Below are 6,784 nucleotides of genomic sequence, written 5' to 3'. Positions count from 1 at the left end.
GACAAGATTTCCAGAAGAAGTCAGCCCCTGACCTGGGTCTCCTTTCTTCTTTTAGTATCCCTTTCTGCCCTTCTCTCTCTCACACCCCTTCCTCTCCCTGTCCTAAAACTCCTGAGGCGCAGTCCCCAAGTGAAGGGGCCTGCGTCCATCTACCTGTTTTCTCCTTGGAACACTTAGGTGTGGCTCTGGGAAAGAGGCCGGGGAGGAGGAACTATGGACACTGGATTCCATCTACCTGGAGGCCTGGCCTCACCTGCAGGCGCCCGGCCCACCTTTCTATGGCTTCAAACACTAGCTCCTTCCACTCACAGTCATTCATAAAAAGTGTGTGGGTGCATGAAGGGGACTGTCAGACTAAGGGTGGCTCAGGGGGCTGTCTGGGGCATAGGGTCGATAGCTGGGCTCTCCAGCCCAGGCCAGGTATAGAGGTTCATTCATTCCTGACAGGTGTGTGATGACCTGTCCAAGGCCAGCCAAGAGCTTTCAGCAGGATTTAATCAGGGCTCAGGTGGGCTCCTCTCATGCTTGAAAACTAGAGCTGTGATCTTGGCAGAAGCCATTGGTTCATGTTGAGACCCCATGCTGGTAACAGGAAGCCAGCCTGGCCATACAGCCCTCTTCTGCTACAGATGGGTAAACTGAGGCTGCTGAGGGAAGCAGGAGATGACACTCTCCAGGGTCAGTGAGCTTGGGATGGTCTGCATGGACTCTCTGCTCTCTGGGGTGTGGCTTGTTATCCCCATTTTACAGATGGGAAAATCAAGGCTGAGAAACTTTATGAGCTTGGCCAGGCTGTGGCTGGTGAGTGGCAGAGCTGGTATTCCCACCCTGACCATAATGCACAGTGGCGACAGGTGGGGCTCACCTTGCCCTCAGCTTCCCCCTTCAGTCAGGACAGGGAGGCAGGATCTGGGGGAGGGAGCCAGGCAGGGTGGGAGGAGTAAGTCTCAGCCCAGTGGCTCAGGTGAGTGAGAAAGGGAACTTCACTTTTCTGTCATTCTACTTACTGTGGGGTTCAAAGCCTCCTGGAGGAGGGGGGCAGAAGGGGAAGGGGTGTGAACATTGATGGCAGTCCAAGTTCTTCCCCTTTGCTCTGAGGGGGACCCCTATTAGATTGGGCAGCTCTCTTCTGACTTTAGTGTCCTTTCCAGGGCTCAAAAATCAGCCTGCTGCGTCTGGGCCTTACAGGGAGGTGCTCACAGCCCTGTCTAGCCCTGCTCTGCCCGGCCCCCTGCAGAGCTTCCCAGGACACATCACATTTCATATGGAGGCTTCTATGCCTTCCCCTGCAGCCTGGGGAGTAGGAGGGACTGTCCTCTGGACTCCTGGAGACAGACCACCAGTGTAGACCGAGCACCACCCTCCTCCTTAGCTGCTCTGCAGATGGAGATGGTGGAAGGTTCTAAGGGTCCCTGGGGGTCAAAGTGGCCTTCCACTCTTTCTTGGGGACAAGTCACCACTGCTCTGACATCACTGGTCAACCGTTGTGTGCGTCTGTGACCCAGTCAGGCTCTGGAAGCCTCATGACCTCCGGGTCACTGATGGACCCAGGGAGGAGGGCGGGGCAGTCCTGATTTGCGCAGGACTGGGGCAGGGTGGCTCCTGGGACCACAGATATTCAGTTCTAAAGTGGGGGCATGCCTGGGTAAAGTGAGGTGAACTGGACCCCCATCTTTCTCCCTGCCTCCTTCCCCTGGCCTGCTGTGACTATCCTGGGAAGGGGAGGACGGGGTCAAGGGCCTTCATCTCTGTGTCCTATGTTTGGGAAAAAATGCCAGGCTAGGCCAAGCCTTGGAATTTGATTTGGGGGAACAAGACTCCTTGGTGAGATCTGTCCATCCCTCCACGCTGTTCCCATCTGCAGGTTTCATCCAAAAATTTGGGGCAGAGTCTGCATTGTGATACCCATATGTGACTGTTTACATTTAAGAATGGTGTTTTAAATGACCACTTTTCTTGTTCAAATGTTGGCATGAGGCTAAACTGCTGGTGAGGTGGGGTTGGTATAGTTTCTGGGGACACTTTGATGAGCCACCCCCAGGGGGCACTCACACCCCGTCTGGGCAACGCTTCTGGCCTAAGATCCCTCGCTGGGCAGAGGGTGGAGGCTGCCTCTTCAGTGGTTCTGGGGAGGGGCTGGAAAGACAGCACCCCTGTGGGGCTGGTGTGCCCGACCTCCACCCCAGAGTGTGACCCCTCTCCCAGCTCCACCAGAGCAGTGGAAGAATGGATTTTAGGGAATTTGTGTGCAGAATGGTGTGGAGGACCGATAGCCTGTCTAGGGAGAGGGCCCATGGTTTTCTTAAGTGTCACAAGACTGGGATGCGACATGGTTAGGAAGCCTACTCTGGGGACCAGAGTGGTGGGTCAGAGCAACTACTCCTGGACAAAGGCTGACCAGTCACCGGCCTCCTGCAGGCAGAGTGGCAACTCAGTATTTTCTGAGCACCCTGAGAAAAGCTGACAGAGAACCCCACCATCCTCCCTTCTCAGAAGATGCATCCCATGCCCCTTGCTGCACCCACCCACCCTGCCTGACCAGTATCCAGGTCCCCGGTGCAGGGCCAGAGAGAGCCTGCTCCTGCTCCAGTGTCTGCACCCTCTGGGCCTCCTGTTTTGTCACATGTGAAGTGGGGACTGAGTGCCTGTGGTGTAGGGTGATTCTGAGGTTCAAGGAGGGGATCCTCAAGGGTGGGCCTGTTTCCCCTGAGAGAAGCCCTGGCCACCTTTCCTAGCTGATGCTCTTTCTCCTTCACAGGGCACAGATGAGGGCAGTGTGCTCTTGCTGACCAGCCTTCCCTGCTGCATCAGGACCGTGATTCTCTCTTTCCAGAACTTACCAGGAAGATAGGAGAATTAAGCTAAACGCAAGCTCTGTGGGGGTAGGAGTGGGATCTGTGCTGCTCACTGCTGTATCCTTCGGGCATGGAAAAGAGCTCAGCACATAGTAGGTACTCAAAAATATGCGTTGAATAACAAATAGGGCAATAGGATCCAGACATGTTCAGAAAAGCATGGGGAATGGTCTTAGAGGGGCCGTGACACTTTTTTTGCCCAGGGGCCTGGTTTTGATTCTATCATCACCTTTCTGAGTGACCTTGGGCAAGTTCCTTCTCCTCTCTGGTCCAGTTTTCCCAACTGTAACATGAAGGCCCTGGCCCAGGAGCTCTTTAGGCTCCACCCAGCTCTGGTGCTCTGTGCATCCCTGGGAAACATGACCCAGTGGGTCTGAGAACAGAAGTAGACAGCGGAGGAGGGCTGAGCACAAGAAACTCCAAAGGGGACCAGAGCAGTGGCCATGGCGCGGGAGCATCGTAGGCACTCTAGGATCAGACCAGATCCAGGTCCTGGCGACTGGGGACTGCAACAATTTTCTGTTGCCACCCACAGGAGCAATTGTTTCTTCTTCTGTCCCCAGTCTTCCTCCTGCAGGGCCTTCAGCCACTCAGAAGAAGGAGCAAGCTTCTCCTGGGTTTGCAGCTGAGCAAGTACTGACTTTCGGTGAAGTCCCCTGGGCTGGGACCAGGCAGAGCTGCTGCTTAAAGTTCTGAGGTCCGAGGTTCCATCTCCAGTAGAGGCCCCACCTTGCTCCTTTGGGCCTGGGTTGAAATTGTCCTTCCCCGCTCCCTGGGCCTGGGGAGAGAGGAGGTTGACAAGGTGGAGTTTCCTGTAACCTGTGATTTCATGAGCCCTAGAATAGACCTACCAACTCTTGCCTACCTCTGCCCTCTCCCAGCATTTCTTCTGGGAGTGAACTTTTTCTCTACAGTCTGATAGAGAAACATCTGGGAATATAATTAGACAGGTAATTTTATTTAAATGATGGTTCCATCCACACTATAGTGTGTATTTTGTTGCACTGGTGACTGTTAAATTGGGATTTCTCTATGTCATCTGAGAAAGTTCTGCACGTTGCCCCACCCCCACAAAAAAACCCTCCTGTTTTCATCAACCATTTGAAATAGCACAACCTACAACCCAATTGGATTAAAAATTACTTATAACAAAAGTAATATGTGCTATGTGTGAACTTTGCAGAATTATATGAAGGTTTTAAAAAAATAGTACATTATAGTTAATAGTAGGGTTTATTTTGACATATTCATAAATACATATAACACAGTTTTCTCTATTTAACCCCTCTACCACCCCTTTCCTCCCCCTCCTCCCTCCCTCCGCTCTATTGGTGTTCTTTCTATTTAGTTATTTATTTTTAAATTGATGCATTATATATATAATTGGAAGGCATTGTGATGTATTTATTCACGCACCTTGTATAATTTGGTCAACTTCATTCCCGTGTTCTTCCCCCTCCCTCCCCCCCTCCTTCCTCCTTGGTTCCCCACTTATTCTTTTTAATTTTTTTTATTTGTTCTTTTTACACATATATGACAGCTTAATGTATTTTGACATATCATATACACATAAGTATAACTTAATCTAATTGGGATCTCATTCTTGTGGTTCTACATGATGTGGAGTTATGCTGGTCATGTATTCATATATGAACACAGGAGAGTTATGTCTGACTCATTCTACTGTCTTTGCTATTCCCATTCGTCCTCCCTTCCCTTCACTCCCCTTTGTCTAATCCAAAGGACTTCATCATTCTTCTCTCCCCCTCCCCCACTTATTATGTGTTAGCATCTTCATATCAGAGAGAGCATTCATTCAGCCTTTGTTTGGGGGGATGTTTTGTCCTCTATTTCTACTCTACTGATCTCCCTTCTATTTTCATGAGATCTCCTTTTTTATTTCCTTTTTTCTCTTCCATATATAAAAGAAAACATTTGATTGCAGTTCCAATTCTCCAGTTCTCCAGTTCCATCCACTTACTAGCAAATGATATAATTTCATTATTCTTTATGACTGAGTAGAACTCCATTGTGTATACACATCTGATTTTTAAAACAAAAATCCATTCATCTATTGATGGTTGGTTCCATAACTTGGCTATTGTGGATTGTGCTGCTATAAACATTGTTATATATGTATCACTATTGTTTGCTGATTTTAATTCTTTTGGATAAATATCCCACCAAGATATGGGACAGCTGGTGGTGATGGTGTTTTGTTTAATGTTATTTTTTTAAGTGAAAATTCTCCTTTCATCTCATTGTCTAATGTTAATAGTTTGACATATCATTCCACACCTTTCTACCTATATATATATATGACATTTTCTACCTAATCTTTGTGTTCTTGTATGAGTTTATCTGCAAAACAACTTTGTAGAAGGGGAATTCCTATGTCAAAGAATGTATATATTTAAAACATTCCGAGATATCACCAAACCTCAAATTTTTGTATATTAGCTATTCATAAACGATGTATGCAATTGCTTATTTCCCCACTGCATGTGTTATACTTTGGATATTAGGTGTCCCCAAAATGCTCACATATGAGATAATACAAGAAGGTTTGGAGGAGAAATGATTGGGTTATGAGAGTCTTAACCAATCAGTGAATTAATCCCCTGATGGGGATTAACTGAGTGAAAATTGAAGGCTGGTGGTTTGTGGCTGGAGGAGGCTGGTCATTGGGGTGTGCCTTTGGGGTGTATATTTGTATCTGTGCAATTGGAGTCTCTCTCTGCTTTTTTTTTTTAAAGAGAGAGAGAGAGAGAGAATTTTAATATTTATTTTTTAGTTTTAGGCGGACACAACATCTTTGTTTATATGTGGTGCTGAGGATCGAACCCGGGCCGCACGCATGCCAGGCGAGTGCACTACTGCTTGAGCCACATCCCCAGCCCCCTCTCTCTGCTTTCTGATCATCATTTGAGCTGCTTCCCTCCTCCACTCTCTTCTGCCATGTTGTTCTGCCTCATCTTAACCCCTGAGGAATGGAGCCTGCTCTCTATGGACTGAGACCTCTGAAACTGTGATCCCTCAAATAAACTTTTTCTCCTCTATCATTGTTCTGGTTGAGTCTTTTAGTCACAGCAGCAAAAAAGCTGACTCAAACAGCATGACCAAGTCTTGTATTATTTTTTTATTTTCTTTCTGGTACTAGGAATTGAAACAGAGGCATTTCAGCACTTAGCTACATCCCTAGCCATGTTAACTTTAAAATTTTGAGACAAGATCTCTCAAAGTTGCTCAGGCTGGCCTTGAACCTGGGATCCTCATGCCTCAGCTTCCTGAGTAGCTGGGATTATAGGCGTGTGCCACCAAGCCTGGCTTCCTGCCATCTTTTTAATCTTTATCAGTTAGGTAAGGAATGTAGCCTATCATTTTAATTTGCATTTCTTTGAATGTAAGCAACTGAATTTCTCTTTGTTTATGGCCCTTTGAGAGTTTTCTAATACTCATTGCTTACTATTGTCTGTTTCTTATAGATTATAAAAATGCTTTACACACAAGGACATCATCAAATTAATCTTTCACTTGTCATAATTAACTGGTAAATATTTTTCCCTGTTTATATTTCATTTATTTTTTCATTTCTAAAATCTCTGTGGCAATGGTTATTAATATTCCCTTTATGGAGTCTGGTTTCTTACCTAGGCTTGTGTGTGTGTGTGTGTGTGTGTGTGTGTGTTGGAACCCAGGGTTTCAAGCATGCTAGGTGAGTGCCTAGTTGCATTTTTGATACTATAAGTCTAGTGACCATAAAGGTCCATAATCCATATATTGAGCTTTGGGAGAGAGAAGATTTTTTGCCATTTATAGTTTATAGCCCCAAAACAAGAGGTTCAGGGACAAAGTGGCTCAGAGATCTGGAAGTCTAGAGTCCAATGCCTGAGGGAAGGTGTAGACAAGAGGTGGCCCTAGAGATCTGG

Source organism: Marmota marmota, unplaced genomic scaffold (genome assembly GCF_001458135.2).
Source record: "Marmota marmota marmota unplaced genomic scaffold, marMar, whole genome shotgun sequence".
Taxonomy (NCBI): Eukaryota; Metazoa; Chordata; class Mammalia; order Rodentia; family Sciuridae; genus Marmota; species Marmota marmota.
The sequence above is the reverse complement of the archived record's forward strand: the minus strand, read 5'-3'. Positions refer to the sequence as shown.